The 12,678-nt window shown below is 38.1% G+C and overlaps 1 protein-coding gene across 7 annotated transcripts in view; it reads left to right on the top strand.

The window, feature by feature from the left end:
* LOC131777631 (uncharacterized) overlaps positions 1-12,678 on the top strand; it is a 74,271-nt gene that overhangs the window by 29,585 nt on the left and 32,008 nt on the right. For 6 of the 7 annotated variants that reach the window (XM_066172084.1, XM_066172094.1, XM_066172081.1 and 3 more), the window contains one exon: positions 8,055-8,156. The gene's annotated coding sequence lies outside the window, so the exon portion shown is untranslated. Of the gene's footprint in view, positions 1-7,738; positions 7,870-8,054; positions 8,157-12,678 lie in introns of those variants that run through there. The other variant, XM_066172086.1, reaches the window with a different exon arrangement.

The following is a 12,678-nucleotide window of genomic DNA, read 5'->3' as shown; positions in this document are numbered from 1 at the left end:
AATCATTATTCACTCTCATCGACGATTCATTCATGTACGAAGATTTACCTCTGTTCATTAAGTAAACGGCCAGGAAAGTAATTGTGAATAAGTTCAAATTTTTTTTTTGAAGTTGTGAGTTTACTCGTTTGTTTGCTGCAACGGCGTGTGTAAATCTTGTCTTTCCTCCACAAAAACTAAATTCGAACAGCACACTCCAACGAGACACAAGGGGATTTAATGCGGCCTTTTCTCAATAAATTCCTTCGGTTTCTGTTGTGCAATTTATGGCCCAAATGTCCAAATTGAACGGACTTGGAAAGACTCGCCGAGAGCGTATATTTATTGTCGAACTGAAATTAAAACTTCGCTCGCTCTTTCACTACGAACAAATTGTTTGAGAAAATTCAGATATTAAATGAATGAAAGTTCCATTGTTCAGTTTACCTGTAAACAAATACCTCACGTTTTAACTTTCTAGGTACTTTTTGTGAACGATTAAAATCAATTGCAGACGGTTTTTAGGCCGCTTGTCAACTAACGTAACGACACTATTGCTTATACAAATTCATTCTGAAACCAATATTTTTTTTGTCAACCAAAGTGATTTGAGAGAGAGAAAAGAGAGGATTCATAAGTTATTCGTCGGCTTGAGGTAGTGATAGATGTGTTTGCTTAAAAATACTGCCCAGCCGGCAAAACGAGTTATATTTATAAAAAATGGCAACGGAAGTTGAGATGTACTCGGCGACTCACGAAAGCGTTACCGTGGCCCGTGGGCAGAGATAGGAAAATACTGACCGGGTTAAGAACCAATCAGATTGCAGGATTCGTTACCGTTCCCTCTCAAAAAAAAAAAAATTAGTAACTAATTGTCGTAGTGCGTCATAAGAATATTGTAGAATATCAATAATTGATTATAAAATAATTATCGGATTTCTCGAACCTCACATTTTCACCACAAAACTTCGAACAAGCGTGTTCACTGGAAAGGTGAGGTAAGAAGGAACGCGTAATTGTGTTCGCCATTGATCTGTTTTGGATAGCAGGAAATTGTTTTCGTTATCAGCACAGTTTCAACGTATTTCTCTCAACAAAGATTGTGAGCTATCTTGTAAGCTGTCGAAATCTGTCTTGAGGCGAAAACTCTGAACGAAACCGTATCGCCCCAAATTACCATTTTGAGGTTTTTTCGAATAGAATAATCTAGAAAGTAAGAACGACAGAACATATTTATCATTGATTAAGGTTACTTCTCTTCTTCTTCTTCTACTTCGGGAGAAAATTCGTACGCGCGCTAGTTTTACCAAGCTCTTAGCAAACTACATATCAGGAGAAAGCTTAATAACTGCAGTTTATGATAAAAATATAATTTAAGCGAGTTTTTCTTTTACGAAGTGTCAGGAACCGGTATAAAGGCGTGAAACGAGCAAAAGTCCGGACGCACTAGACTGACAAAATTTGTTTGACCCTACCAAAAATCTCGACAAAATTTGTCTCTGCTAAATTCTTGATATGTCAAGCAAGGACGCACTGAGACACAGCAAATATTTGTAAACCACGTGTCAATCGCATGAGACAAAAGCCTCTATCGCAACGTGCGAAAAATTTTGGGATCTACCAAACATAGCCATCCCATCGATGGGACACAAAAATCAAGGCTCCAAAAGAAAACGCTGTCGACTACTTAAGCCGATACAAATTGAACAGTACTTGGCCCTGGAGATGCAGCTGGAACGTAACTTGGGAACCGTAATAGTTATATCCTGAGTAAGAATCGTTATGCAGCATTCCGAGGTTCGAATCTTCCATCTTCACTGTTTGATTGCCGCGTAACTAAGAAATAATTTCGGCGGGCTTCGGATTGAAATACTCCGACTAAAAATAGAGATCAAATTTTCTTGATGGGTATTTTCCTTCAAATCAATGCCTGTAAGTTGACAAATCTGTCAGATTTCACGCCTAACAAAAATTTGTCCTGCTCCGAGGCAGGACGACTGCGTCTTTAGGTTTGGTAAGCCGTGACAAAATTTGGTGGGGAACTGGTGACAGATTCTTTCGCAAAATAACAAAAATTTGCCCCCAAAAAAAGATCTAATTGGCAGAACAATAGCTCATCACTTGCGTTTTAAAACGTTGTACATTTCTAAGTCGTTCTGTGCAAAACAACAATGTGAAATCACCACGATTTGCGTCATCTGCGAACCGAAACCGCAACGGCAAATTATTTAATTTCCATTTGGAACTCAACGCTTCTGTTACACGTTATGCTGAAGTTGAGTTGTGGCGTTTACGCATTATCCGAGTTTCTTTCGACAGATAAAGGGAACGAAACTACCTGATTAGGGGAATTCAAACAAAACACAGCTCACCGATCTTTCGCTCATTACTTCAAGTTAGGCTAAAGAGATAACAGCAATCATAGATAAACAACAAATAATAGTTTTACAAATTAAAAATGCGAATTGTACGACCGTTTTCTGGAGAGAAACAAACATCTACATTCAATTTTGTAAAACTCTGCACAGTGTTAGTGGAGCTCAAAGGAGTTAACCTCTACGACGGTGAGGTATCCATATTTTACCTTTTAACACCGGCTTACCGATAGTGATCTATGGTCGACGAATTAAATCAATTCTTAACGCTGCTCAGTATGAAATAATCAATACAAATTAATCGCGTACGAGAAATTTCCTTCATCATATACTCTAACTGACGAATCGGTGATGCCGATAATTGAATTAAGAGAACGATCTCGAGTTGGATTTTTAGAAGGAGAGCAATAGACAGTGCATTTCCATGGGTGACATAGGACATCTTGCTGAAAAACGAGTTTTCAAGTAGAGCTCTCTGAAAACTTGTTCGAAAAGCTTATTCCCGCAAGAGATAGCGATTTCTGAGCTGCTGTAGTGAAAGTTTTTGGCCATTTGGGTCGTCTGGTTCATTTACCAAGTCGCACAACATTTGGTGTCTATCAAGATCAAGGGGCAGCCGGGAGCAACAGTTACTGATAAAGCCCAACCAGTGAGTCAAAATACTAGTCCAAGACGCGCAGTACTAGCCTCTGGAGAAGCCTTACGAAGAGAACTGAACTTTGTTTGAGATTCATTAGTTATCAAAGACTAACATGTGCTTATTTATTCCGAATTGCACGAGAAAAATCATGTGATTACGTATTAATGATATACATAAAATAGGAGATAGCTTATCATAATTACGCAGAAGCAAAGCGCGCGCATCAAGTGTGAAAATAGTTTATTGAAACCCTGCAACTCCTGTGAGTTCGGTCAAAACAACCGCGTACGATCAAAACAATAGTATACGATGATATTTTCACATCTCTTCGTGGTCAAGCCCTATGGGTTTGGTCAAGGCCGATCGTGCAAAATTGCACGATGACTCTGACCTTTTTGGAAATGCTCGGAGCTCCGAACTATCAAACGTGACCTCGGGAGCCCGATCCGAAAATAATTTGCGTACGATTTCAATCTGCGATAATGGCGTCCGATGCGAAACGCACCTGCGACTAATACAGGAATGGCTCCGACCTGTGATTGATAGAAATAGTAAAAATTATTAACTTATATCTTACCTCCTTGCTCGTGAGTATGGTTAACCGCGTGTCTCGAAGTGGAACAATGAAATATCAATGTGAAAACACCGATGGGTCAAACAAGAAATGGCTACTTACATAATGAAGAGAAGGCAGAGTCTAGCTTGTTCAGCGAGGTCGTTTAGCGATATTCCGGCGATGAAAAAGTCATCCGCTGACAAGCTCCGCTGACAAAACTCATTTAGTCAGTTTAGGCGGACGACCAGAGACTGGAGCCATTCGTGTATTTCACCGCAAACAGGAATGGCTCCAACTCATGCGTATATTAATTATTTTTTTTTCGTTCTGGCTGAATAATTCATACACTGAGATGAAAACTGAAAGATCGATTTATTAAGTTCTTCTTATGTTGAAGTCTACAGTGCTTGCAAATGAAGCCCTCTTTTATTACTACAAGGCCATGTAGTTTCTAAGTTTTAAAATAATGCAGCAACTGCATCTAACGTTTGGAAAATCACGCAATGTTGCGTGACGCTGCGACTGATGTTTTTAATTTACAGTATGCTCTGCTGGAGAAATATGGCTTGGCCACAATCAAGGGAGTGTTTTTTTCCTGGAAAACTGATTTATAGGTTGTTGTTTACTTGAAGGACAAATCCATTCATCGGGCTCTTCATCTGTTTTTGTACAACACCTAAAGGAAGAAAGTCGCGGATTAATTTTGTTTGGTAGTTTCTAACAACTCCACTAGACCTAAAAAAGGAAGAAGACAAAACAAACCAAAAAAACGTCTTACTAGTCAAACCAGTGGCAGTAGCCACATTCTCTGTAAAGTACACGAACCATCCTAACCTAATTTGCCAACTGCTTTCCAGGCATCATCTGTAAAAAAACCGCTTCAATTTTTCAAATTTGACAATTTTTAGCTATAACCGTGGCTCCGAAAAATATTCTCACCTTGCCTAACAAATTTTCAAAAGAAATTTTCAAAATTTTCACAACTTTGCCTATTCCTTGGCCCTTGGTCCTTGGCCCCCTCAATAGCCGCTAACAATAGCTTATAAATATAGGCGTTTGGTGTTAACTTGTGAAGCTCCCTGAAGGAGCTTACGACAGTTGGACGAAACGCGTCAGAGAATAAAGAAGTTTTAAAACTGCTGTTCGCACAGCACTGCTCACTAGTTTAGTTTCATTTTTTTTTTTCAAAAACTGTTTAAAAAATTATTGAAAAAAAAATTATTAAACGTTTGAGTCGGAGTTATTCCTGTCAGCAGTGAAATACAGGAATGGCTCTAGTCTCTGGTCGTCCGCGTGAACTGACTAAGTGAATTTAGTCAGCGGAACTAGTCAGCAGATGACTTTGTCATCGCCGGAATATCGCTGAACGACCTCACTGAACAAGAAAGGCTGCCTTCCCTTCGGTACGTAAGTAACCATTTCTTGTTTGACACATCGGTGTTTTCACTCGCATTGATATTTCATTATTCCGCTTCGAGACACGCGCTTAACAATACTCACGAGCAAGGAGTTAAGATGTAACTTATTAACTTTTACCATTTTTATCATTCAATCACACGTCGGAGCTATTCCTGTATGTAGTCGCTTGTGCGAAACGCTAGAGATACAGCGTAGCTAAGGCTTTAGAGATGATTTTTGACGATGAAAGTGAGCATGGTAGTATCTCTAGTGGTGAGGAATCCGAATTAGATAGAAAACTGGAAAATCCTAGCGAAGAATCGAGGTAAGTAATCTGTAAACATTCTTGCGATATTTAAATGCGTGACGCATGTGGTGTTGAAACATTTACTTTTAATTTTCGCGCACGAATCCTTGTTTTTTGCCTTGAGGCAAACCTGTAAATGTATATTTGTGAATGAAAAGCAATATATACTGTGATAAACATGAGGTAAAATTTCCGCACAGCCCCATACTATTGTTAAACAAATCTGTTTTCCCAATGACAATGTATTGTTTTTGTCGTATCCAAGAACTGAATGCATAATGTAGTATGGGGCTGTGCGGAAATTTTACCAATATATGTATTAAGGCCTATTTACACGGCACGACTTTGTCGCATGCGACAAGCTTACGACAGGCCTACGACATGACTTAAGAGTCGTAAGCGAGTTGTAGGTTTGATTTACACGAAACAATTCGTGTCGTAAGCCTGTCGTAAGCTTGTCGCATGCGACAAAGTCGTACCGTGTAAATAGGCCCTTAGGGATTAGTAAATTTGGGCTTGGGTTGTTGATGAGGTCAGACTAATTAGTCAGTATGTCAATCATTGTTCACTTAATATGTGTAACACATCTCAGATTTGTTATTTTCCAACCAATTTTTATGGAGATGTTGCCCATATAACAAGGAACCTCTTTAGTTAATTTTTGCCTCATTACTTTATATTATTTGGGTATCACTTAATTCACAGTTCAAATTTTGATGATATTTTATGCTAATTAATGTTAGTTTGAAAGCATTCAATGAGGTTGTTTCCTTTTTCTTGGAGAGGAAACATACATTTCAGGAAAGCTTACTTACTGCTGTTTCAAGTGAGGTATAGCTTACTTCCCTTGTGTGAATACTTGGTGAGGAATAAATTTTTCAATAATCTGGGTCAATTTTATGGTTTTGGGGTAAAGTTTGGAAAAATTCTAATTAATTCTGTATTTGTTCTTTTTCAGCCAGAGTCTCTGGATGTCTTGCCCATAAGATAAGGAATATTTTATCTTGGAAATGTTTCCTTGTAACTCCAATCCATTCAGGCCCAGGCTGTTTCAAAGTCAAAAGTTGTACAATAATTATATAATTGTATAATAATCATGCAAATTGTATGCCATTTTCTTGGCATGATTTAAAATCCATGGATTTTTGGAGGCAAAATATATTTTTTCTGAAAAGCTAATATAGTCCTCTTTCAAATGAGATATAGCACTAATCACTAGTGTAAATACTGTTGAAAAAAAAAATAAAAGAAAAAAGGTTGCCATCATTTGTCATTTTTTTAAAGTCTACTATAAAGAGTTCAAAGTCCGGCCAAACAGTTCAAGGAATTGTTCAGTCTGTGTCCGAATCACTTTCGGTGAAATGGAATCGTCGTTTGCGAGGTTTAATCATGTTTGTTTTTAATTTCGACGTAGAATCGCTCGGGTAAAGTGTTAAGCAGGGTTGGCTCGTAATTTTCGATTTCCTTGGCAATTCTCTTCTCTAAACACCACTTTTTCCAAAAAAAACCAACCAAAAAGCTGTGCTTTTTACAGTGTTTTCGTTGTTAGAGTTATTTTTCAGCTTCTGTATTGCTGTTGAGGTAGCGAAAGAAAACCTACTTGAAACGCCGGCCATTGTTTCGCTCGCAAAATTTCAGCATATCCAAATGTTGCGGCATCCAAGGCTCGCACGTTATTGGCTGTCTGAGAGTTTCTTTGACGAATCAGAATGTCTGGTTTGTTACTTCTTTGCAATGAATTAACCCTCTTCTGCATTGAATTACCTGGAAACTGAATTTATCTTATTCAGTCAGAACTGAGTAATGTATCTTATTATTAAGGTACTGCAATTTAGAGAGCCCGAGTTTAAGATGTCACTATGGCGACGTGTGGTGAAACGTTGCCGAATAAACGTGATTCATTTTCCTCAAGATTTTCGCCAATAGCACGATACTTAAAACGTGCCGAAAAAACGCTATTTATTATCTTCTAAGATTTTCCCGAATAACTCGTTATGTTCAACCATTTCTTCGGCATAACATGGGTTGGGTCGAGGAGTCCCTGCCAAGAGGACGTAAAAGTCGGTGATTTCACTTTTTTTTCTACGTGGGACGGCTCAGAAATGTTCAATGCCGCACATGTTTCCTATTGGTTTGCTCTTTAGATCATTAACCCTTTACATAGCTGTTTAGTAATATAATTGACGTAATTGTTATGGTCATCTTGAACATCCCGTGCAACGCCTTTGCAGTGGATGTTTAGTTGTTTCATGGCTGTTGTTTTTCTAATATTCACCATACTTTTGCCTCGTGACGAACGAACTTTAAAACTTTTGGTCAGAGTTCACGTTTTGACACAAATAAATGATGATCCCTGGAGACTTGGGCCTGCTTGAGACGCATGATTCTCACACAGCTGACATTCATCAAAATAGAAGAGACATGTATTAACCCTATCCACCATTTTATTAAAACTGACTTTGTTCCTCGAGCTCAAGAAATGTAAAAATAAGCATAAAGGTCAGGAATGGTACTGCTTAACGGACAGCGTTCTGTGAACTTAAAACCAGCCTACCAGTTATATCTAGGTGATGAAAAAATGAATTTCGGCTAAATGACGACCCAAAATGACGAAGTAAGCACTTTATTCCCTTGAATTCAATAGAGGGGATATCTGCATGGTTGGTAGATAAAGCTTATGGGTTTCAAATTCCTCTTAAAAAGAGCAACCCCTCGTCACTTCATTGCGTGTGCTCTGTCCATATTTGTCAAAAATTAAGCTAGAACTCAAATTTATTAACATTTTTGCTTGGTTTGCAGTTTGCAGTTCAGAAGAACAGCAGGGCAAAAATCCACATCTGTGTAGCATTCATATTATATATTGACGCAGCTCAGTTTCGTGAAATTTTAGTGGAAACCAAGGTGAGTGATTTGCTGGTAGGGGACAAAACTACAGAATTTAGGGCCACTTTTTGCATCTCGTTGAGTCACAGCAGAGCGGCCTTTGGTGTCATCTTTGTTTTTTAAAGACTAACGACAAGGTGGATATCAGTGGCCCTATGTACCTATATTCTGTATAAGGTAATTTGGTATTATCAACTGAGTTGATAGCGTAAATTGGCCACCGTTAAGGGTTTCAAAGCTGACGTTTCGAGCGACAGCCTTTCGTCAGAGTGAATCTATGTAGGGCTCGCGCAATTTTGTTAGTCTTTGAAAAAAATTTACTCCTGCTTATTTATTCCAAATTGTACTCGAAATCATGTGATTAGTATAGGTAATCACATGAGGCCAAGTACTATTAGGGATTAATTGCACGAGAGTTTTCAAAATTTTCCAAAATTTTGTTTTTGTTTGTTTATCAATAAAGGGCAAAATTTATACAAAGGAAAATCACGCGCGTAGTCTATTTTTATCTGGGAAGCAACGGATTAGCAATGCAACGGATTAGCCAATCATTAACAGGTAATCATGCCCTCTCTTGATTACTAAAAATGCCCTCGATTAAGAAAAAAATGCCCTCTCTCTCTCTCGTGGGTGACTTCGATTTTGTTGTGGACGTCTGACTGTAGGTAGTACTGAATCGATATAGCGGTCGACACCTCGACCGACTATCGACCGATAAATCGACTGACTTTTGATCGTGATGTCGGCCGATATATCGACATATCGGTCGCTATGTCGGGAATAGGCGGTGAACAGGTGGTGACCGACCATCGACCGCTGCCTGAGCGATTATACACCGACAATTGCAATAGTCACTTCACCGACACTGCATATCGACCGCCTGTCCGTCGACATTTTGATTGAGTCTCAATCGATATGTCGGTCGACACATCGACTAATACATCGACCGACTCTTGATCGACATAGCGGTCGATATGTCGATATATCGGCCGACATCACGATCGAAAGTCAGTCGATTTACCGGTCGATAGTCGGTCGATGTGTCGACCGCTATATCGATTCAGTACTACCTACATTACACATGATCCGTTCTTCATTAAACGTCATAAGGTTATTGCATGTTGTCAGTAAGTTCGGCTGGGTAATGGAAAACACCAAACGGAGTGAGAATGAGTGGAACTTCCAATTATTTGTTTCGGAAAAAAAATGTTTATCCTCCATATCGCTGAAAAGGGAAATATTTCCTTTTTCTCAAGAATTTCCGGCGTGGAAAGGAAAATACATACACACAAAATACTTAAAGAGTGCTTTCATATTCATTCTGGTTCCTAATTAACTTTTAGTTGGTGAGAAGTGAAGCGTACAATGTTAGCAAGTGCATGCATTTTACTATGGCTCTCTTGCGAAATTTCATCGAGACGCTTGTACTTTTTGGACTTTGCCTTGATGGTCTCAAGAGGCTGTGCTCACATGAACTGATACATACTAACTACAACTTTTTTTAAGGAGGGTAACACACAACAGTAATTCAACTGATGACCTAGAGAATTAAGAATTCTTTTTGAAATTCTTTTCACCCGCGCCCCATGTGTTGTGTCTGACTCGAACCTGCTCTAATCAGAAACCGTCAATCAAAAAGCCACGTTGCCGGCATGCGTGATAAATTAAGTAAGAGCTGTGCTGTCTTACCGTTCATTCAATCGAGGGATTGTGGCACGGATAATAACATATCCTCGTCTTAATATTGAAGATCTTGAAGCTTTAATGAAGGTGAGCAGAAACCAACCAGCATGTTGCACATGGAAAGAAAGATCGAGCTGGATTGGATGAGGAAACGTTTTAAAATGTCTTTTGCCCGATTGTAACTCTAAAAGCAGTATTGCATTTGATTTCACTTTTCACAAAAAGACGATTGCTTCACTGACAAGATTAGACTGAGAATAGTTTCTAAAGCACCGTCTCAAATCTTCCTTCAGATTAGAGTTTTTCTAATTCCAATTGTGTTTGGCTTATCTTGGCTACATTGGCCGCGAGTCGACACAGCGACAGTGACTCTTGATTTGGTAAAATTTCCGCACAGCCCCATACTATTGTAAAACAAATTTGTTTTCCCAATGGCAATGTATTGTTTTTGTCATTGTTTTCTCTATCCAAGAACTGAATGCATAATGTAGTATGGGGCTGTGCGGAAATTTTACCCTTGATTTCAATAGCCTCTTATTAGAAATACAGCCTCTTCATCCACGGACTTGATTACCCTTCAATAACCGCTTAGCTGGCTTCGATAATGCTAGAACCCAGATGTAGTTATCTTTCCCAGGCTTTTTAGATTTCTTCGTTGTCAAGTTTTGACTAGGTCTGCTACATCAGGAGAGAGGCAAAGATGAAAGGCAAATTAAGTACCGAATTTATTCGATTAGACGCCGCATTTTAGAGCAGAAATATTAATAAACACCGCCCTCGAATAAACGCTTCAGCGTTAATTCGAATAACAGGCTCAAATAGCACAGTGATCATTGCTTCAATCGCTGTTGGAAATTTCGAGTGAACCAGACACGAGCCCTTTTGAATTTACCAGTTCTAATGTCGAGAGAGCATATTTGACATTAGATCTTTACTCTCTTTATGTATTGCAGAAGTATTAACCCTTTAACTCCCATGAGTGACCAAGACGGAATTTGTCCTTACAATATCAATACAATATCAACCAGATAGATGATGAGAATAAAGAAAACTATCAATTTAAAGAGAAATAGTTGATCAAATACAAAATTCTCTGTATCAAGGCTAAAGAAAAGGAAATCTCGATTTTAATTTTTTTTGTATGTATGGCAAATTCTGGTACTCTTCCTTTCTTCTGTGGGCTCTCTTCCGCTTTTGATTTTTGCACGAGTAAAGATTTCTCCATAAGCAAAGAGCTTCCACGTGTGAATTTTGTAAAGACCGCGATGTAAACAAAATATGGAAATAAGATGAAAATCGAGCCCCAACATGAGCGGTTGCTGCGGAAACACCCGCCAGGGAATTCGCCTAGGTCGGAGATTATGATACCTTCCTGATTTAGTAACTTTTATTTGAAAATACGTTTCTCTAAATAACTCAGATGCTTATAAATATTTCAGAAATTTTTTTAATGGAAACGTTAGGTTGAATGTTTCAATTCAGTTTTGTCAAGTAAAAGAAACATCGATTTTTTTAGCTTCTGAAGGTGGGAGGTAACCTTAAATAAACGTCGCACTCGAATCACGAAAAATTTAATGTACACTTCGGTGTTTAATTATATATAATTATTGTACAACTTTTGACTTTGAAACAGCCTGGGCCTGAATGGATTGGAGTTACAAGGAAACATTTCCAAGATAAAATATTCCTTATCTTATGGGCAAGACATCCAGAGACTCTGGCTGAAAAAGAACAAATACAGAATTAATTAGAATTTTTCCAAACTTTACCCCAAAACCATAAAAATTGACCCAGATTATTGAAAAATTTATTCCTCACCAAGTATTTACACAAGGGAAGTAAGCTATACCTCACTTGAAACAGCAGTAAATAAGCTTTCCTGAAATGCATGTTTCCTCTCCAAGAAAAAGGAAACAACCTCATTGAATGCTTTCAAACTAACATTAATTAGCATAAAATATCATCAAAATTTGAACTGTGAATTAAGTGATACCCAAATAATATGAAGTAATGAGGCAAAAATTAACTAAAGAGGTTCCTTGTTATATGGGCAACATCTCCATAAAAAATTGGCTAGAAAATAACAAATCTGAGATGTGTTACACATATTTAGTGAACACTGATTGACATACTGACTAATTAGTCTGACCTCATCCTCACCCCAAGCCCAAATTTACTAATCCCTCTTGAAGTCTACAGTGCAACCATTGGAACTATATTTCTTTGTTTAACTTTTGAAATTTTGCCTTGAAACAGGGACAAATGAGATAATCAACCTCAAAATACATAAAGCGCAACATATATCAAAAGCCTTTCCCTTGCAATGCACCACCAGTATTTTCAAGAGTAAACAATTCAGAAGTGGAACCGGAAACTGTCATTTTATATCATTCCACTCATTCTTGAGCATAATTTGTCTGTTATGTGAATTTTCAGTATGTAACAAGTAGAACCACATCTAAAAAACATACAAAACATAATGTACAGGTCGATATATGTTCAACTATCGTTTTAAAAATAAAAGATTTTATTTGATTTAGTTTGGACGCACACTGCGTCATTCGATCTGTCATCGGCTGATAATTTAGGTCGTTGCGTTCTAACATTCCATTGAAGATTATTTTCTCTGTCGCTCAAAAATCATGTTTGATCATAATATATGTTGCTTTTCATTCACAAATATACAATTTCAGGTTTGTCTCAAGGCAAAAAACAAGGATTCGTGCGCGAAAAGTAAAAGTAAATGTTACAACACCACATGCGTCACGCATTTAAATATCGCAAGAATGTTTACAGATTACTTACCTCGATTCTTCGCTAGGATTTTCCAGTTTTCTATCTAATTCGGATTCCTCAC

This window comes from Pocillopora verrucosa, chromosome 9 (assembly GCF_036669915.1).
Source record: "Pocillopora verrucosa isolate sample1 chromosome 9, ASM3666991v2, whole genome shotgun sequence".
Classification (NCBI taxonomy): Eukaryota; Metazoa; Cnidaria; class Anthozoa; order Scleractinia; family Pocilloporidae; genus Pocillopora; species Pocillopora verrucosa.
Note: the sequence above shows the minus strand (reverse complement) of the source record. Positions and strands in the feature narration are given on the sequence as shown.